Source organism: Triticum urartu, chromosome 1A (genome assembly GCF_056163025.1).
Source record: "Triticum urartu cultivar PI428250 chromosome 1A, HENAU_Tu73, whole genome shotgun sequence".
Classification (NCBI taxonomy): domain Eukaryota; kingdom Viridiplantae; phylum Streptophyta; class Magnoliopsida; order Poales; family Poaceae; genus Triticum; species Triticum urartu.
The window spans coordinates 494,239,232-494,262,001 of record NC_141873.1 but is presented as its reverse complement, the minus strand read 5'-3'; positions in this window follow the sequence as shown (position 1 = coordinate 494,262,001).

Sequence of the window (22,770 nt, the reverse complement as noted above, 5' to 3'; positions counted from 1 at the left end):
AGAGTTTGTCATAGATCTTATCCCAGGAACCGCCCCAATCTCTAGGAGACCTTATAAGATGGCACCCTTAGAACTAGCTGAGCTTAAGAAAGAACTCGATGAATCCTTGCAAAAGGGTTTCATCCGTCCTAGTTCTTCTCCCTGGGCTTGCCCCGTCCTCTTCGTCAAGATGAAGGATGGTATGAACCGAATGGTTGTAGATTATCGTCCCGTTAATTTGGTCACGATAAAGAACAAGTATCCGCTCCCCAGGATCAACGACCTGTATGATCAGCTCGCTGGATCCTCAGTCTTTTCAAAGATGGATTTGAGGTTAGGCTACCACCAAATCAAGATCAGAAATGGGGACATTCCTAAGACGGCTTTCATCACCCGTTATGGCCAGTACGAGTACACCGTCATGTCCTTTGGTCTAACCAATGCTCCAGCTACATTCTCTCGCTTGATGAACTCGATCTTCGTGGAGTACTTAGATAAGTTCGTCGTGGTTTACCTCGATGATATTCTTATTTACTCGAAGAACGAGGATGAGCATGCCGAACATCTTAGACTTGTGTTAGAGAAACTCAGAGAGCACCGCCTTTATGCCAAGTTCTCCAAGTGCGAATTTTGGTTGCCAGAAGTGACCTACCTGGGCTACATGATATCTGGTAAGGGCATTGCTGTCAATCCCGAGAGAGTTCAGGCCGTTCTTGATTGGACTCTGCCTGAAACGGTTAAGCAAGTTATGAGTTTCCTTGGCCTAGCCAGTTATTGTCGCCGCTTCGTTGAGAACTTCTCCAAAGTGGCCAAACCACTCACGGAACTTCTCAAGAAAGATAAAAAGTTTGAGTGGTCCCCACAGTGTGAGCACAGTTTTCAGGAACTGAAAAGACGCCTGACTTCCGCTCCCATACTTGTGCCACCGAATTTCACTAAAGACTTTGTTATCTACTACGACGCCTCACGACAGGGACTAGGTTGCATTCTTATGCAAGATCGCCATGTGATTGCCTATGCATCTCAACAGTTGCATCCACATGAGGAGAATTATCCTACACATGATCTAGAGCTTGCAGCCGTAGTCTATGCACTTAAGACCTGGCGACATTACCTTCTCGGTAAGCGTTGCAAGATTTACACCGATCACCAGAGTTTCAGGTATATCTTCACCCAACCAGACTTGAACCTTAGGCAAAGGCGTTGGTTGGAGTTGATCTCAGATTACGACTTAGGGATTACCTACACCCCAGGCAAGGGAAATGTCATGGCTGATGCACTAAGTCATAAGTCCTATTGCAACAATCTCATGTTGCAACAGGGCCAACCACTTCTCCATGAGGAGTTATGTAAGCTCAACCTTCACATTGCTCCTCACGGATTCCTTTCTACCTTGGTGGCGAAAACTACTCTTGTGGATCAGATCATCTCTGCTCAGAAGCAGGATACGGGAATTTCCTGGATCTAGAGAAACATTGACAAGGGAGTTGATGGCATTTTCTCCATAGATGATCGAGGTGTTGTTTTCTTTGAGAATTGCTTGGTGGTTCCCAAGAATCAACATCTGCGACAACTGATTCTTAAGGAGGCTCATGAATCTCCTCTCATGATTCATCCCGGTAGTACTAAGATGTATCAGGACCTGCGCCAGAGGTTCTGGTGGACTAGGATGAAGAGATAAATTGCTCAGTTCATTTCTAACTGCGATGTTTGTCATCGCGTTAAGGCAGAGCATCAAAGGCCTGCTGGCACCCTTCGGCCTTTAGCTATTCCTGAGTGGAAATGGGATAAAGTTGGTATGGACTTCATCACCGACTTTCCCACGACCAAGAGAGGGAATAATGCTATCTTCGTAGTCATTGATCGTATTTCCAAAGTGGCTCACTTCCTACCTGTTCGAGAGAGTATCACTGCTAGTCAGCTCGCTGACTTATATATTTCTCGAATATTGTCACTTCATGGTGTTCCACTAGAGAACAATTCATACTATGGTAGTCTTTTCACTTCTCATTTCTGGGAGAGTTTCCAAACTGCCATGGGCACCCATCTTTTCTTCAGTACCGCTTTCCACCCTCAATCAAGTGGTCAGGTGGAAAGGGTCAACCAAATTCTCGAAGACATGCTTAGAGCTTGTGTTATCTCATTCGGTATGGATTGGGAGAAGTGTCTTCCCTTCGCCGAGTTTGCTTATAACAATAGCTACCAATCCAGCCTCAAGAAAGCTCCTTTTGAGGTTTTGTATGGACGAAGATGTCGAACACCTTTGAACTGGTCAGAAACCGGTGAAAGACAATTCTTTGGACCGGATATGATCCAGGAGGCAGAAGAGCAAGTTCGCACCATTCGTGAGAATTTGAAAACAGCCCAATCTCGTCAAAAGAGCCAGTATGACCGTAGTCATAAGGAAGTGGCTTATGAAGTTGGCGACAAAGCTTATCTTCGGGTTACCCCTTTGAAGGGTACCCATCGTTTCGGTATCAAGGGCAAGTTGGCTCCTCGTTACATTGGTCCTTTTCGCATTCTCGCTAAACGAGGAGAGGTTGCCTACTAGTTGGAACTACCCCCACATCTTTCTCGAGTACATGATGTTTTCCACGTCTCCCAACTCAGGCGTTGCTTCTCGAATCCCATCCACGGAGTGGACCACGAAACGCTTGATCTCCAAGATAACCTCACTTATCGAGAGTACCCCGTCCGCATCCTGGATCAAGCAGAGCGTGTCACTCGACGTCATAACATCAAGTTTCTCAAGGTTCAGTGGTCTCATCATTCCGAGAGAGAAGCTACTTGGGAGCGTGAAGATCGTCTTCGACTGGAGTACCCCACTTTCTTTCCGCCAACTCCTGAATCTCGGGACGAGATTTTTTCCAGTGGGGGCGAGTTGTCACATCCCTAGTTCTGGTATGACCTAGACTAGCTAGTCATTTGTGCATCATGTTAAACTCCATTTAATTTTGAAATGAGGATTTGTGAAACCCTCAGAATCATTTCTGGAAATGACCCAAATAAAAAAATTGCTCCAAAAAGGTCCAAGAAAATGCTCATGTTGCTCTCTGAAAATATTGGACAGAGATAAAAATCAAACCAATATTTTAAGAGCTCATAAGTATTTATTTTGGGAATTTGGAATTAATCCAGTAATTAATTGCTTTGTATATATATATTTTCTATATATATAATATATGTCCAAAAATTCTGTTAATTGGTGAGGAGTTTTTGAGCAATCCAACTAGTTCCTACAAAAAATTACAGAAGCAAATAAAATGATTTAGTATTATTACTAAGTCAAAACAAATGTCAGAAAATAGAAAAAGAAAAAAAAGAAAAACGCTTACCTGTGCCTACCTGTAGCCTGGCACTGTGCAGCCTAGCCGACCCACTGGCACAGTGCCAGTCGTCCTTGTCCTCGCGCCAGTCGGCCGGGCGTGTGGCTGACACGCGCACACCGCCGTGTCGCCACGCCACCTGCCTGCCTGGCCTCCCCCTCATCGCCTGGATGCCCCGCGCAACGCCACGGAGACGCCCCGAGACCCCTCTCTCCTCTCCCTCACTCGCTGCTCTCTCTCCCGTCCTCTGTCGCTCTCCCTGTCAACCGTCCGAGAGCTCGTCGCCGCCGTTCATGTCGCTGCCGTGGCCACTATCACCTAGGGCCATGACCGAGCACACCACCGTGCTGAGTGCAACGCCAGGAGGCCGTCGAGGCACTCCGCAGCCCCTGCCGTGCCCCGTAGCTCGATTCCGCCGGAACCCGTGCTCCGGCCGTCGCTGCGAGCTCCGCTCCGACGAGCTCCGGCCACCCCGCGTCCTCCCGTCGCCTCCCCTAGATGCGCGCGAGCACTAGCTCCTCGGAGATGGTCTTTGCGGCCCATTTGGTCACCGGAGGACCAAATCCGAGGCCCTCTGCCGCGTCTGGCCTCGCCGGCGTCGAGTCGCCGGCGGGTTTGACCCCGCTGACCAGGGGTTTGACCTCCCCTGGATCGCTGACAAGTGGGCCCAGGCCCCTGCTAATTTTAGTTAAGTGTTAATTAAGCTTAGTTAGCCTGCTGGTACTGACATGTGGGCCCAGGACCTTAACTAAGCTAGATCAGGATTAGATTGGTGCTAATTAACTTAAGTTAGTTAGTTAGTTAGACACTGACATATGGGTCCCACTGGTCAGGTTTGACCTGGATCGACCCGTTGACCTGCTAATGTCACTCAGACGTCATGCTAACGCAATTAATTCTTTTCTGGTTTTAAATTAAATCAGGAAATTCCAGAAAATTAGCTATACTTCTAAAAATCACAGAAATTTAACTGTAGCTCAGATTGAAATAATTTATATATGAAAAATTACCAGAAAATGCAATCTATCCATCTGTACCATTTTCATGCATGACAAACCAATTTATACATGATGTATATGAGAAAACACACTTATGGCATTTAAAGGGACTTAATTTAGAGTTACATTTGAACCTTTGGTCCAAATGGACCTCTTCCAAATAGAATGCTAAATGCATTAGCTCAAAACACATCACATACTCATGCCATGTTCATGCATCATATTGTTGCATATGATTGTCTATTGATTGCCGACACCGTTCCTTCTCGATAGGTCTTGCTCCGGAGACCGATCCAGAGTACCTGTCAGAGGAGCAGTGTCCCCTGTTGATCTACCAGGCAAGCAAACCCCCTTGTTCATTCTGATACTATCCTAATCTCTCGCTCCTGCTCACATTTATTGCATTAGGACAACAACGATTCAACTACTACTTTATGCTGCGGTAGTTGAACCCATTCCTCTGCATGACCTGTCATTGCCACAGCAAATAGTTAAAACCCACTAGCATGTGTAGGAGTTGATTGAGCCATGTTGTGTTCCTACCATGCCATGCCTGCTATTGCTTAGAGTTATGTCAGGTCTGATTCATCGGGAATGAATTGGAGTGTTACGATATGTTTTGGTGCTGAGAGTTAAGCGTGTGAACACGATTTGATAAAGGTAGCGGTGAGAGGCCATGTAGGAGTACATGGTGGGTTGTCTCATTGGAACCGTCCTTAAGAACTGAGTTCTGTGTAAGTTGTCCAATGACTAGCTACTACCACACATTGGGCTCCGGGCGCTCCAAGCTCTCTCGACATATTAACCGCCTTGATCTCTGTCTAGGAGTTGCAAATAGTTTCTGGTGTTTGTAGGTAGTGCTATTTTTCTACCGAGTGGCACCCGGCAGGGTGGACTTGAGACAGACTAGGCACCGTGGCCCGGTGTATCGAGTGGTACCCGGATGGTGGGCTCAGGATGTTGGGGAACGTAGCAGAAATTCAAAATTTTCCTACGTGTCACCAAGATCTATTTATGGAGAGACTAGCAACAAGGGGAAGGAGAGTGCATCTACATACCTTTGTAGATCGCTAAGAGGAAGCGTTCAAGAGAACGGGGTTGATGGAGTCGTACTCGTCGTGATTCAAGTCACCGATGATCAAGTGCCGAACGCATGGCACCTCCGCGTTCAACACACGTACGGAACGGAGACGTCTCCCATGCCTTGATCCAGCAAGGAGGAGGGAGAGGTTGATGGAGATCCAGCAGCACGACGGCGTGGTGGAAGTAGCGGGATTCCAACAGGGCTTCGCTAAGCGCTGCGGGAGGAGGAAGATGTGTCACGGGAGGGAGAGGGAGGCGCCAGGCCTTAGATTGGTTTGCTCCTCCTTTTTCCCCACTATATATAGGGCCAAGGGAGAGGGGGAGGCGCAGCCCTTGCCCCTTCCTCCAAGGAAAGGTGCGGCCAAGGGTGGGGAGGAGTCCATCCTCCCCAAGGCACCTCGGAGGTGCCTTCCCCTTTTAGGACTCTCCCCTTTTTCTCTTCTCTTGGCGCATGGGCCTCTTGGGGCTGGTGCCCTTGGCCCGTATAGGCCAAGGCACACCCCCTACAGCCCATGTGGCCCCCCCGGGGCAGGTGGCCCCACCCGGTGGACCCCCGGGACCCTTCCGGTGGTCCCGGTACAATACCGATAACCCCGAAACTTGTCCCGATGGCCAAAACAACACTTCCTATATATAATTCTTTACCTCCGGACCATTCCGGAACTCCCCGTGACGTCCGGGATCTCATCCGGGATTCCGAACAACTTTTGGGTTACCGCATACTAATATCTCTATAACCCTAGCGTCACCGAACCTTAAGTGTGTAGACCCTACGGGTTCGGGAGACATGCAGACATGACCGAGACGTTCTCCGGTCAATAACCAACAGCGGGATCTGGATACCCATGATGGCTCCCACATGTTCCACGATGATCTCATCGGATGAACCACGATGTCAAGGACTTAATCAATCCCGTATACAATTCCCTTTGTCTAGCGGTATGTTACTTGCCCGAGATTCGATCGTCGGTATCCAATACCTAGTTCAATCTCGTTACCGGCAAGTCTCTTTACTCGTTCGGTAACACATCATCCCGTGATCAACTCCTTGGTCACATTGCGCATATGATGATGTCCTACCGAGTGGGCCCAGAGATACCTCTCCGTTTACACGGAGTGACAAATCCCAGTCTCCATTCGTGCCAACCCAACAGACACTTTCGGAGATACCTGTAATGCACCTTTATAGCCACCCAGTTACGTTGTGACGTTTGATACACCCAAAGCACTCCTACGGTATCCGGGAGTTGCACAATCTCATGGTCTAAGGAAATGATACTTGACATTAGAAAAGCTTTAGCATACGAACTGTACGATCTTTGTGCTAGGCTTAGGATTGGGTCTTGTCCATCACATCATTCTCCCAATGATGTGATCCCGTTATCAACGACATCCAATGTCCATGGTTAGGAAACCGTAACCATCTATTGATCAACGAGCTAGTCAACTAGAGGCTTACTAGGGACATATTATGGTCTATGTATTCACACGTGTATTACGATTTCCGGATAATACAGTTATAGCATGAATAAAGACAATTATCATGAACAAGGAAATATAATAATAACTAATTTATTATTGCCTCTAGGGCATATTTCCAACAGTCTCCACTTGCAGTAGAGTCAATAATCTAGTTCACATCACCATGTGATTAACACTCACAGGTCACATCGCCATGTGACTAACACCCAAGAGTTTACTAGAGTCAGTAGTCTAGTTCACATCACTATGTGATTAACACTCAATGAGTTTTAGGTTTGATCATGTTGCTTGTGAGAGAGGTTTTAGTCAACGGGTCCGAACCTTTCAGATCCGTGTGTGCTTTACAAATCTCTATGTCATCTCCTAGATGTAGCTACCACGCTCTATTTGGAGCTATTCCAAATAACTGTTCTACTTGGAACTATTCTAAATTGTTGTTCCATTATATGCATCCGGTATCTCTACTCAGAGCTATCCGGATAGGTGTTAATCTTGCATCGACGTAACCCTTTACGTCGAACTCTTTATCACCTCCATAATCGAGAAAATTCCTTAGTCCACTAGTTACTAAGGATAACTTTGACCGCTGTTCTGTGATCCATTCTTGGATCACACTTGTACCCCTTGACTGACACATGGCAAGGCACACTTCAGGTGCGGTACACAGCATAGCATACTGTAGAGCCTATGTCTTAAGCATAGGGGACGACCTTCGTCCTATCTCTCTATTCTGCCGTGGTCGAGCTTTAAGTCTTAACTTCATACCTTACAACTCAGGCAAGAATTCCTTCTTTGACTGATCCATCTTGAACACCTTTAAGATCACGTCAAGGCATGTGCTCATTTGAAAGTACTATTAAGCGTTTTGATCTATCCTTATAGATCTTGATGCTCAATGTTCAAGTAGCTTAATCCTGGCTTTCCATTGAAAAACACTTTCCCAATAACCCTATATGCTTTCCAGAAATTCTACATCATTTCTGATCAACAATGTGTCAACAACATATACTCATCAGAAATTCTATAGTGCTCCCACTCACTTCTTTGGAAATACCAGTTTCTCATAAACTTTGTATACACCCAAAATCTTTGATCATCTCATCAAAGCATACATTCCAATTCCGAGATGCTTACTCCAGTCCTCAGAAGGATTGCTGGAGCTTTGCATACTTATTAGCATCTTTCAGGATTGACAAAACCTTCCGGTTGTATCACATACAACCTTTCCTGAAGAAAATCGTCAAGGAAACAATATTTTGACATCCTATCTGCAAGATTTCATAAATAATGCAGTAATCGCTAATATAATTCCAACAGACTCTTAGCATCGCTACGAGTGAGAGAAACTCACCGTAGTCAACTCCTTGAACTTGTCAGAAAACATCTTAACGACAAGTCGAGCTTTCTTAATGGTGACATTTACCATCATTGTCCGTCTTCCTTTTAAAATCCATCTGTACTCAACAGCCTTACGACCATCAAGTAGTTCTTCCAAAGTCTACACTTTGTTTTCATACATGGATCCTCTCTCGGATTTTATGGTCTTGAGCCATTTATCGGAATCCGGGCCCACCATCGCTTCTCCATAGCTCGTAGGTTCATTGTTGTCTAGCAACATGACTTCCAAGACATGATTACGTACCACTCTGAAGTAGTACGCATCCTTGTCATCCCACGAGGTTTGGGAGTGACTTGATCCTAAGTCTCATGATCAATATCATAAGCTTCCACTTCAATTGGTGTAGGTGCCACAGGAACAACTCTTTGTGCCCTGCTATACACTAGTTGAAGTAACGGTTCAATAACCTCATCAAGTCTCCACCATCCTCCCACTCAATTCTTTCGAGAGAAACTTTTCCTCGAGAAAGGACCCGATTCTAGAAACAATCCTTTATTGCTTTCGGATCTGAGACAGGAGGTATACCCAACTGTTTTTGGGTTGTCCTATGAAGATGCATTTATCCGCTTTGGGTTCGAGCTTATCAGCCTGAAACTTTTTCACATAAGCGTCGCAGTCCCAAACTTTTAAGAAATGACAGCTTAGGTTTCTCTAAACCATAGTTCATACGGTGTCATATCATCGGAATTACGTGGTGCCCTATTTAAAGTGAATGTGGTTGTCTCTAATGCCTAACCCATAAACTATTGTGGTAATTCGATAAGAGACATCATGGTATGCATCATATCCAATAGGGTGCAGTTATGATGTTCGGACACACCATCACACTATGGTGTTCCAGGCTGTATCAGTTGTGAAACAATTTCCACAATGTCTTAATTCTGTGCCAAACTCGTAATTCAGATATTCATCTCTATGATCATATCATAGATATTTTTATCCTCTTATCACGACGATCTTTCAACTTCACACTGAAATTACTTGAACCTTTCAATAATTCAGACTCGTGATTCATCAAGTAAATATACTCAACATCTACTCAAATCATCTGTGAAGTAAGAACATAACGATATCCACTACATGCCTCAGCACTCATTGGACTGCACTCATCAAAATGTATTACTTCCAACAAGTTGCTTGCTAGTTCCATTTTACTGAAAACGAGGCTTTCAGTCATCTTGCCCATGTGGTATGATTTGCATGTCTCAAGTGATTCAAAATCAAGTGAGTCCAAACGCTCCATTTGCATGGAGTTTCTTCATGCATATACACCAATAGACATGGTTCGCATGCCTCAAACTTTTCAAAAATGAGTGAGCCCAAAGATCCATCAACATGGAGCTTCTTCATGCGTTTTATACCGATATGACTTACGTGGCAGTGCCACAAGTAGGTGGTACTATCATTACTATCTTTTGGCATGAACATGTGTATCACTACGATCGAGATTCAACAAACCATTCATTTTAGGTGTAAGACCATTGAAGGTATTATTCAAATAAACAGAGTAACCGTTATTCTCCTTAAATGAATAACCGTATTGCGATAGACATAATCCAATCATGTCTATGCTCAACGCAAACACCAATCTCGATGGTAGAGGGAGCTTGCGATGCTTGATCATATCAACATTGGAAACATTTCCAACACATATCGTCAGCTCACCTTTAGCTAGTCTCTGTTTTATTCCGTAGCTTTTATTTCGAGTTACTAACACTTAGCAACCGAACCGGTATCTAATACCCTGGTGCTACTAGGAGTACTAGTAAAGTACACATCAACACAATATATATCCAATATACTTCTATCGACCTTGCCAGCCTTCTTATCTACCAAGTATCTGGGGTAATTATGCTCCAGTGGCTGTTCCCCTTATTACAGAAGCACTTAGTCTCGGGTTTGGGTTCAACCTTGGGATTCTTCACTAGAGCAGCAGCTGAATTGCCGTTTCACGAAGTATCCCTTCTTGCCCTTGCCCTTCTTGAAACTAGCGGTTTCACAAACCATCAACAATTGATGCTCCTTCTTGATTTCTACTTTTGTGGTGTCTAACATCGCGAATATCTCAAGGATCATCATATATGTCCCTGATATATTATAGTTCATCACGAAGCTCTAGAAGCTTGGTGGTAATGACTTCGGAGATCCATCACTATTTCATCTGGAAGATCAACTCCCACTTGATTCAAGCGATTGTTGTACTCAGACAATCTGAGCACTAGCTCAACAATTGAGTTTTTCTCCTTAGTTTGCAGGCTAAGAAAATCGTCGGAGGTCTTATACCTCTTGACGTGGGCACGAGCCTGAAATTCCAATTTCAGCCCTCAAAACATCTCATATGTTTCGTGACATTTCAAAAACGTCTTTGGTGCCTCAACTCTAAACCGTTTAACTGAACTATCATGTAGTTATCAAAACGTGTATGTCAGATGTTCGGAACATCCACAGACAACGTTCGAGGTTTAGCACACTGAGCGGTGCATTAAGGACATAAGCCTTCTAAGAAGCAATGAGGACAATCCTCAGTTTACGGACCTAGTCCGCATAATTGCTACTATCAACTTTCAACTAATTTTTCTCTAGGAACATATCTAAACAGTAGAACTGAAACGCGAGCTACGACATAATTTACAAAATCCTTTTTGACTATGTTCAGGATAATTAAGTTCATCTTATGAACTCCCACTTAAATAGACATCCCTCTAGTCATCTAAGTGATTACATGATCCGAGTGAACTATGCCGTGTCCGATCATCACGTGAGACGGACTAGTCAACGTCGGTGAACATCATCATGTTGATCGTATCTACCATACGACTCATGCTCGACCTTTCGGTCTTCTGTGTTCCGAGGCCATGTCTATGCACATGCTAGGCTCGTCAAGTTAACCCCAAGTGTATTTGCTGTGTAAAACTGTCTTACACCCGTTGTATGTGAACGTAAGGATCTATCACACCCGATCATCACATGGTGCTTCGAAACGACGAACTGTAGCAACGGTGCACAGTTAGGGGAGAACACTTCTTGAAATTTTAATGAGGGATCATCTTGTTTACTACCGTCGATCTAAGAAAATAAGATGTATAAACATGATAAACATCATATGCAATCAAATAATAGTGACATGATATGGCCAATATCATATAGCTCCTTTGATCTCCATCTTGGGGCTCCATGATCATCTTGTCACCGGTATGACACCATGATCTCCATCATCATGTCTTCTTGAAGTTGTAATTCCTTTGACAAGAACATGCCGGGGAGTGTGTGGTCACTAGCCGGGGAGTCTAATTTCTCTCTCAAAGCCGCTAGAGTTTAGTTTTCTAAGCTAGCCTAACGAGAAGTACTCCGCCTTCGGGATAGGAGGTTGAAGCCGTAGGCTAACCCGCTTGAAGTCTTGAGATAGGATGTGTCATGTTAAAGCACGACAGAAGCACTTTTTTCTAAGGCCAATTTTCGGATTGGCACCGAACTCTTGAGCTTGTTCGAACGTCAAGTTTTTACTAACGTGTTTTGGTTTTCCAAGCTAGTGGCACTTTTAAACTATTTGTGTGTTTTTAGCACAAGTCTCGCAGTGCAACGCCGGACACCTTTAGAGGTTTGGCAAAAACATTCTCGGATATTGCTATATATGCATAGGTTTCGAATTGTGTCTTCGGTCAATAGTTGGGTTGCCCGGCTCCTGCGCTTGCCTCCTACGTTCCGCTTTGTTCGTCTAGGTGTGCAAAGGGAGAACCATTGCGATTGTGCTTCCAGCTCACATGGTTAAGCACCTCAGTGGAGAAAGCCGAAAACTGATTGTCACAATAAGCGTAAACTGGTCAGTGATCCGATGACGGTGTTAAATGACGGGCCATTCATAACAATGGCCGAAGTGTTTACGGCTTGACCTCGACTGTCGCCGAACACTACCAGGGGCTAGTAACTGGCCTCCCATACTAAATCATCAATACCTTGCTCTTACAATAGAGCTCAGGTTTCATGATCATGCTTAGCATGACAACCTAAAGAAAGGAAGCGATAGCGGAACTTTTTCTTTGGAAGAAATTTCTTATGTTAAACAGTAATATAACATATCTCTCTGCGTACCTTTGTTTGTAAAAACATATGGCCAGATTGCCTTGTTTATCGTAAATCTTTGCCCTCATAAAGGCTCTATAAAGTAGGACAAGCACTCCGCGGCTACCGGCCGAGGAGGTGGAAGCCGATGGTCGGTCACCAAAGTTTTGTACAATGCAGATACGAGCATTAATTACGTAAAGTACTTGGATACATAGAGTCATTACACATAATTTGTGATTTTACTATGGATATCGATCCTTAATTCGACCACCCGTGCCCGCATTAAGGCTCGGGGGCTACTGGGCTTCGGGCTTATTATTTACAAATATTAAAGGGGCACATCGATCCCCTGATCTGGTGTTGCCACCCGACCAGTGTCTCAGGGGCTACTGGATTGCCTATCCAATGCAGAAAATTTTAAGTGCAATACAGTTTCCGAGGAGATTATGATCCTCAGGTTGGTCGGCCGCACCCAACCTGAGTCTCGAGGACTGAGCACGCCGCTTTTTGTGTCCCGAAGTATCCTGCTGAGCTAGGACTTGATCCTCAGACTGATTATGCAAATCAACCTGAGTCTCAGCGGCTACTGGGATCAGCGGTTTTATGTCATCCTTCATGTGAATCTCGGGTTTTAGACCGATACACACCTTGAGGGCTACTGGCTATATATCTCGACAGAGAATAAATTGCACCAATAAAAATATTCACAAAAATCGGCCCACATTCGTGGTGGTGCACCACCTCGGAAGCAGTCCGGCATAAAGCTTGGGCGCTAGTGGCTGGCTCCATAGAGGGCATTTCCGGCATTAAGCTCGGCTAAACTCCTTCAAACTTCTTTGAACCAAGGTGATTTACGAAACCTCGGATACAGTCCGGCGTTGGAGCTCGGATACAGTCCGACGTTGGAGCTCGGATACATAGTCCGGCGTTGGAGCTCGGATACATTCCGGCGTTAGAGCTCGGAAGCGGTCCGGCTTTGGTGCACGGCTGCAAAAGATACCTCGAATGCAGTCCGGCGTTAGAGCTCGGACGCAAGAGGACACTGCCTCCCGGGAACAACTTGAAACCCGAGGTGTGGCATAGAAATAACAAGGCATTGATAAAGGCTGGAAACTTAAAGGGGCTCCTCGGATACCCGACGTGTAAACTCGCCGAATGCATTTCGGCGATCCTCAAGATCGAAGATGAGAAGATTTGTTGAACCAGTTTTCAAGACCGACGACCGAAGATGAAGAACAGTTCGGAAGAATCGAGGAGCGTCCCTAACTTGAAGACCGGTTCAGGGGGCTACTGACGGTGTCCGGGACTAGGGGTACTCACCACGTCATCTCCCGATCTGTTAGATTGGGCCGAGGACCCCCATGGCCGTATACTCATGGGCCAGTTCGGACAGCTGCCGCATAAAAGGAAGATTCCACAAGATTTGGCGATCAAGACAAGGACTCCTCCCCACCGGCGTATTCGGCTAGGACTCTTGTTATCCTAGGCCTCTGGTGCATTATATAAACTGGGGCCAGGTTAGTCGATAGAGAATATACAACAACAATCATACCATAGGCTAGCTTCTAGGGTTTAGCCTCTACGATCTCGTGGTAGATCAACTCTTGTAATACTCATATCATCAATATCAATCAAGCAGGACGTAGGTTTCACCTCCATCAAGAGGGCCCGAACCTGGGTAAAACATCGTGTCCCCTGCCTCCCATTACCATCCGCCTTAGACGCACAGTTCGGGACCCCCTACCCGAGATCCGCCGGTTTTGATACCAACAAGAACCCTGTACACATCATTTGGGGCCGTGAGCGAAACCCCGGCCGGATCTCCTTGCGGATGGAACCCAAATAGGCGATAAACCTGGACTAGAGTCTTGTGTGGTTAGTCAGGTCGTGGCCAACACCCTCGCCAGGCTTCCGCTTGAAGGTTGCCGAGATACAGGACGTGTACATGGTGATAAGTGGTGAGAGCGTGTGTGAAGAAGTACACCCCTACAGGGTTATCATGATCTATTCGAATAGTCGTGTCCTCGGTTATGGACTTCTTGGATGCTTACGTGGTACATAGACAACTTAAAGTGGATACCCTAAAATGCTCAAGACAAGTGTGAGTGCTATGGATGGCCTTCTCGTAGAGAGATGGGGATGAATCCATAGTAGTGTATTGATGTGGTGATTAGTGGACTCGTGTGTGCTGCCTCACCTCAAAGAAGTTTCTCGTAGTCGTAGAACATGATAGCCACTGAGTCAAAGCTGGATTGCTGCAACTAAACCCCACATTACCTTCTTGACACAAATGCATGTATGATAGGATCTGATTTAAGTCTTGCTGAGTACCTTTGTACTCACGTTTGCTTTATTTGTGTTTTGCAGGTGAGACATCTGTCTCACTAGTAGTACCGCTTGGACTTCGACGAGTAGCTTGTTACCTCAGCTATGATCTTGTACCCTTGGGAGGGACTTGTAGATAGTCAGGCTTCTTGGCCTCTTTCTTTTTTAGTTGTCTGTACTCAGACATGTAATGCTTCCATTTCTTGTATGCTCTGAATGATGGGTCATGTGACCCCTGTTTGTATTTAATGCTATGTGGCTCTTCTGGTCCTTTATCTATATGAGTTTGCGTTATGTTGTGATGCCATGTTCTACAACACATACTTGCATGTTATGCGTACGTGTAACGTGTATTGCTATGTGTGGGATCCGACAACCTAGTTGTCTATCCTTGGTAGCCTCTCTTATGGGGAAATGTAGTCTAGTGCTTCCACCGAGCCGTGGTAGTCCGCTACAGCCCGGTTTACCCGGAGTCCTGCTAGCCCAGCACTACTGCTCCAGAACACTTAGACTGGCCGGCATGTGATTCACTTCGTTCCTTTGTCTGTCCCTTCGGGGAAATGTCACGCGGTGACATCCGGAGTCCTGCCTAGCCTGCTACAGCCCGGGTTCCCGCAGTCCTGTTAGCCCAGTTGCTACAGCCCGGATTCACATGCTGCTGACCGACATGCTCGATGTTGTTTCATGTATGCCTTTCCCTGTAAGTTAGTGCCACTTTGGGTTCACGACTAGTCATGTCGGCCCGGGTTCTCTGTCATATGGATGCTAGCGACACTATCATATACGTGAGCCAAAAGGTGCAAACGGTACCAGGCCATGGTAAGGCGACACCCGTGGGAATACCATGCGTGAGGCCGCAAAGTGATATGAGGTGTTACATGCTAGATCGGTGTGACTTAGAATCGGGGTCCCGATAGGGCGGTCGTCCTCGCCCGATATTTGATTGGGAGGAGGGATATGATGACTATCAACATATCATCAGGGAGGTTGTTGATGAAGTCTAGGCCTGCTACAGTCGCTTGCGGTTCTTTCTCGACCCGCCTCCGCTTGTTGGCAGCATCGTTCTCCACCTCGTCGGCGGCGACGGAAACCTCTGTCTCCATATTCACGCAGTGCTCCGGTGCTTCAGCAGCCCCGACGTCGTCACTCCCTCCGATGGGGTGCTTCGGCGGTTTCCTCATACACTGATGGCTTTGAGGACTCAGAGCGGCGTCGAGGATGCGTGCGGAGAGAGAGGATTGTGTGTGTGGTGAGGATGGGGGTGCGGCCGCTCGGCGGCGCCATTAATATAGACCAGTGGGAGCGAGGCGGTCGGTGGTCCAAGGCTATCTCGCTTCTCGGTGCGAACGACTGCTTAATCTCTATGAATGAAACCTATGCTTAATTACTGAATCTTAGTTGCAAAAAATAGATAGTGCTATTGATTTTTAGCTGCATATTTTGACAAATCGCAGTGTCTCTTGGCTTAGCGCCGAAGTCTGGCTTTAATTTGCATACCGTAATTTGAACCGTTTGCGTTGAAGAGATGCACAGATCCTGCGTTGAACAACTTGTACGCTTCTCGGTAAGCCTACGCACCGGACTGCGCTCGCACGCTTCCCATTCAGTCAAGCAGCTGTCCACACGGCACCTCCTATAACCATTAAAACCAAGACACATGGCGTCACGTGAATGGTTAACAGAACACACACGGTTTGAATTATACAAATGTTTGAGATATTAAAGTGGCAGCTATTTCTTCACAATGCCTTTGTTGGCTATCATTATTCGAGTGCGCCTTCTCTCAAAATGGACACGAAAAATACCACAGCGTGTCGGGTGCCATTCCATGTTAGCATGCCAAGTTTCATGAATTTCAGACGAGTTTTAGATTTACTAGAATTTAAAAATAAAGTATCTAACGCTTTGCCGGCAATCAATGGTGCCCTAGTGTTTGAAATTCATTCCCATTTCTTGCATGGGACCTAAGCATGCACCCAAGGACACATAATTGATTTTTCAACCAATTTATATGCCCTGGAGCATGTGCATGTATTTCAATTTTGAATTATGCACATAAAATGCCTAGAAAACCCAATTAATGTATAAAATGCCCAAAAGAACCCTGAAAAATTCCAAAACTTAATACAACACTCTAGTTGTTCCTTGTTGGCACTAGAAATTTTTTGAAAGCAATAAGAGGCAACGGATAGCGTTTCGTCCCCAAAGGTGGCACGTTCCGTACCGAAACCATCACGCTTGTTGTGAGAAGCTTTGGTTTGTGAGAAGCTTATAACCAAACCTTCCCCAAATGGGACAATTTTTTTACCACGGCATGTTGATGCCGCTCCATGATAGCATGCCAAGTTCCATGAATTTCAGACGAGTTTTGGATTTACTAGAATTTAAAAACAAGGCATCTCAATGTTTTGCGGGCAAACAATAGTGCCCCGGTCTTTGAATTTCATTCCCATTTCTTGCATGGGACCTAAGCATGCACCCAAGGACATAGATTTGATTTTTCAACCAACTTTGGTGCACTGGAGCATGTGCTTGTAGTTCAAATTTGAATTATGCACATTAAATGCACAGAAACCCAATTAATGTATAAAAAAGGCCAAACGAACCCCGAAAAATTCCAGGATTAAACACAACAGTCTTGTTGTTCTATGTTGACACTAGAATTTTTTTGAAAGCAATAAGAGGCAACAAATATCGTTTCGTCCCCAAAGGTGGCACGTTCCCTAACGAAACCATCATGCTCGTTGTGAGAAGCTCTGGTTTGTGAGAAGCTTATATCCAAACCTGCCCCAAATGGGACAATATTTTTACCACGGCATGTTGATGCCGCTCCATGATAGAATGCCAAGTTTCATGAATTTCAGACGAGTTTTGCATTTACTAGAATTTAAAAACCAGGTATCTCAATGTTTTTCCGCCAATCAAGAGTGCCCTGGTGTTTGAAATTCATTCCCATTTTTTGCATGGGACCTAAGCATGCACCCAAGGACACATATTTGATTTTCCAACCAATTTGTATGCATTGGAGCATGTGCATGTATTTCAAATTTGAATTATGCACATAAAATGCCTAGAAAACCCAGTTAATGTATAAAAATATCCAAACGAACCCCGAAAAAATCCAACACTTAACACAACACTCCTGTTATTTTATGTTGGCACTAGAAATTTTTTGAAAGCAATAAGAGGCAACGGATATCGTTTCGTCCCCAAAGGTGGCACGTTCCATACCAAAACCATCACGCTTGTTGTGAGAAGCTCTAGTTTGTGAGAAGCTTATACCCAAAACTGTCCCCACATGGGACAAATTTTTTACTACGGCATGTTGATGCTGCTCCATGATACTATGCCAAGTTTCATGAATTTCATACGAGTTTTGGATTTACTAGAATTTAAAACCAGGTATCTCAACATTTTGCCGACAATCAACAGTGCCTTGGTGTTTGATATTCATTCCCATTTCTTGCATGGGACCTAAGCATGCACTCAAGGACACAGATTTGATTTTTCAACCAATTTATATGCACCGGAGCATGTGCATGTAGTTTAATTTTGAATTGTGCACCTGAAATGGCTAGAAAACCAGTTTAATGTATAAAATGTCCGAACAAACCCTAAATAATTCCAATTCCTTTACGACACATATAGTTGCATGTTCACTACAGATAAAAGGTCTAGCAATTCAAACAGCGTCCATTGCCGCTGTGACCCCATTATGTAATTCAAATCAAGTAGATCCCACACAATTTATTATCACCAGTCGTGTGAGATGTAGTACAAAATATCTTGGAGCACCGTCGGTGTATAGTATGCCTGTGGCTTACGCGAGAAGGTGCGTCGGCTACAGTCCACAGCCGGCGTGTCAAGCACACTAGCTCGCTCCCCAAATACTCCCACCTCTGCATCCCCCGCAATCTCGAAAATATTACTGCCTCGTAATCTCGAAAATATCTACCGCCTGGAAGGTTTTAATGTTTGATAGCACACGATTAGTATGTGCGGACCGTGTGCGATGTCTATTACTCCCGCTCTGCTTTAGTCCCTTGATTCAAATTTTCAGTAGCCCGGGAATTTTACTCCCGCCTCTGCATCCCTCGCAATCTCAAAAATATCTACTCGCCCTTGAATCAAATTTTCAGTAGCCCCGCCTTGTTACTCCCGCCTAGTAAAATTTTTAGTTGCCGCAGTATTTCCTCAAACACCACCTTGTCCCCCTGCCCCCTCCACACACACCCCAAAACCTTCGCTCACATAGACACACACAACCCTCGAAACCATTGGTAGGTCACCGCCATCGCCGGCGCCTCCAACCTCAACCTCTGCCTGTGTGCCGGGGAGCTCGAGGAGCCAATGGCCAAAAATAGGTTTATCATGGCCTTTTCGCCCGACGCCGGCGAGGTGGCTGCCAGGTGTCCCCGTTTTCCTCCACGGGACCGATCCGCCATCGCCGGTCCCCTGATCCGCCCGCCGCGGCGCTCCTACGACGGTTCGAGGACTTCCCCGTCCTCCCTCGGACCCGGCAGCCGACAAGGTCCTACCTCGGCGTCCGACAGCGGCGGTGGGGGACGTGGGTGACCGAGATTACAGATCGGGAGACCCACACCCGCCAGTGGCTCGGTAGCTTCCACACGGCCGAGCTCACGGCCATGGAGGACGACCGCTGGCAGGTCCGCTACCATGGCGCGGCAGCTAGGCTCAATTTCCCCTTTGGCACATGTCCGGTCGACCTCGTTCCACCGGAGCCAGGGGTGGTGAGCTCGGCTATGTCGCGGGAGGACCGCGAGGCGTGGGAGCGCCTCGAGGCCGAGGCCACCGACGAGGCATACATGCAAGAGCTCCTCCGACAGCACCCGGAGCTCGTGGAGGCGGAGCAGGAAATCTGTGCTGGCGCGGAGGGCGGGGAGGTTATCACGCTATCCTCAGATGACGAGGTTGAAGGCGGCGAGGACAGCGGCGTGGAGGGCGATGATATTATCGTGCTCTCCTCTGATTACGAGGTCGAAGGCGGCGGCGACGGCGGCGCGGAGGGCGTCGAGGTGGGCCCCGAGGACGAGGAGATCGATGTCGATGAGTGGAGGAGTGCCTTCCCAAACGACCCCGACGACGGTACCGACCCGGACCCGGCTCGTGGCACACCATACATCACGAGGAAGGAATGGTTCGACCTCTACTTCGACCGAAAGTTGTTTAGCTTAGTTTAAATTTATGTTTTATGTTCGGTTATGCAAAACTATCTATGTTTATCTTTGAATGCATGTTACTTTCGGTTGAACCTGCTTTGAACTTGATCAAATTGAAGTTTACAACCTTAAGTTTAGGGGATCGACTAGAAAAGGCCAAAAATTGTTGCAGTATATATATATCCATTAAGGGTTTTAGTCCTTTAACTTTTTAAGGATCGGCTAGAGATGTCCTTATGACTTGTTTATTTCAGTTCTTCACAATGTGATGCTCTATATGTGCAACTATTTGTCGTGCAGTTCAATTTCATCAATAACAGTTTCAACAATACCACTCTGAGAACGGTTGTTGCCATGGCGATGGCTCTCTCCTCCACCACCTCCCTCCACCCAACCCACCTCCCCTCCCATGGCGATCTCTAGCTCCTCCACCCATGGAGGGTCTCCTACATTGGGATTTTGCTCCAGGGCTTGCCTTGGCCGATCCGGTGAGAAGAAAATTTGGTTCCACGGTTCACTTCTCCCCCTCTCGAGGCTCCAAGGAGTTCTTCTTGGTGGTTTATTTTTCTTCGGCCTCTTTTCCTCTCACAACGGATTCTGTGGGTGTGTCTATTCAATGTTGTCTTGGGGGGCTTTGCAATGGGTTCAACATCGTGCAACTCAATTCTCATTCATTTCGGTTCTCTATGGCAAGTAATTCGGTTGGACATTTTATCTGTAGACTACGAGACCGTATTTGGCCGGATTTTGTGTGTCATTTCACTTGTTCAATGGGAGATTTGCCAAAGCGCCCATTCTTGATTCACACTGGCATGCTGATGCTGAGCTAGCTGACATTTCCAATCGTCGACCTATTGCACTTAAATCTTCGTTGAGGTTCTTGTCCTTGGATCCGGACCATGCTCCTGCCCGAGGAGTGGTTTCACAAAAATCCAATTTGGTTTCTCTGGATCATATGCATTTTTCTAACAAGCATGCCTCTGAGGCCTCATCTTCCATGATCAAGAACCCGATTATCCAGGAGCAGTGACCGGCTTCTTTCATTCAATTTGGCTCATTTACTCCTCCTAAGAGAGGCGCTCAATTGGCGGATTCCTGCTTGAAACCTGCGGACAACATGGATCGGCTAGCATTAATGGAGCATTTTCTGGCTCAAGCTCAATTAGAGGACAAATGATCGGCAAATTTCATTCCTTTCGGGCACATTCAATGCCCTTTGAACGTGCCTTACCCAACCTTGTCTCGTTGTCTTTTATCTCCGGCCCTCAAATATGCCCCGGCCCACGACACCTGGCCACCTATGCTCATGGCCCGCCACAAAGCGGACTTGGCTCAAGCCCACTATTCTTTGGAAGAAATTAGCAATTTATCTAATAACTGGGCGACGTTGTGCTCTAAATGTTTGCAATGGGGTCACCAGAAATTAGCGTGCCGAAATCGCATCATATGCATTAACTGCTCGGCACCTGATCACAAGGCACATAATTACCCTGCGCTTGGAAAGTCTATTCCTATTTATGGTCTAAACCCAGAGCTCAATAACCCCATCCATCCTACCAGATCCTCTGCTCCTTCCATTATATGCCCCAAATAGTGCCCTGCTAAGCAGACCGTCCGATGCGCTGCTTGCGGTCGATATGGACACGGAGAGCGCTCCTGCCTCCATAGGAAATGGGCCTCTAAATGGAAATGGATCCCAAAGACCACGTAGCCTTCCTCATCTACCCCTCATGTTCCAAATTCCACCTCGAATACTCAAACGCTTCGGTGCCATCCCATCTCTCTGTCACAGCCTCAGCCTCAGTCTCTGCCTCGCCTCTGCTCCCCTCCCATGGCGAACTACCCGCTCAACCCCGTTCCTTTCCTTCCACAGGGGTTTGCCGTGGAGACTGGACCGGTGGATCGCATTGTGCGTAGTGGGATGGTGGTTGGCCCAATCCCACCGCTCAATCATGACTTCCTAGCCATTGCGGAGACGAGTGCCTATGTCCCCTTGCATCGTCGAGCTGCCATCTGCAACACCATCGTCGGCTTTCTTCACGAGTCTCAACTTTTTACTACTAAGGTTAGCGATCACCCCTTTGGCATTGGGATTTTTGGCTTCGTGGACTCGTTCATGAGGGGTACTGCTGTGAACACGCTTATTGAGTTGGAGGATGACGATTTGCTAGTTACATTTGTTCCGCACAATGAAGCTCTGAATAGGCGCACCACCTCGTTTGGACCTGAGGTCTGGCTGATGTTTTTTGGCTTCCCATACGATTATCAAACTGACTACTATCTCTCCAAGGCTATGAGGGGTTATGGTTCTCTTGTTTCTTGGTATAATCCGAGGCAGGATAGGCGCTTCATTTTGCTTAAGGCCAGAGTGATCCGTCTGTGCCTGATTCCGAAAAGCTTCATGGTCTCGCAACTTGGTGGGGCTCGGGACTGCTGGACGGTCCAAGTCACCATCCTGCGCTCCAATGACTGGAATGGATTGTTCCCTGAAGTGATTCCTGCCGGTGAAGAAATCCCTCCTTCGAATGGTAACCCGCACCCTCGGTTTGGACCTAGGCTGACTGCAGAGCAACTTTTCCAGCAGCAGGTTCACAATTGGCTCGTTCAGAACGCTACGCCGCCAGCTGCCAACAATGGTAACAATGGGCCTGCAGCCAATGCTGCTTGGGGTGCTTGGGCTGCTCCCCCTACTCCTCCTCACCCTGAGATGCCACCTCATCTGGTTAACTTTCAAGTCTGGCTGGCTGCTCAAGGTTTAGCAATTTAGCACGGCCTATTGCCTGAAGACAATACCACTGACAGCCCAATTGAAGCCTGGAATGATTCCATCACAGTTTCTGATGATAGCAGTTCTGATGAGTCTGCCCTGGTTATGATACCTCTCCGGCCACATTTGCTGATGGAACAGACACCTGTCCAGGACCATCTCAACATCG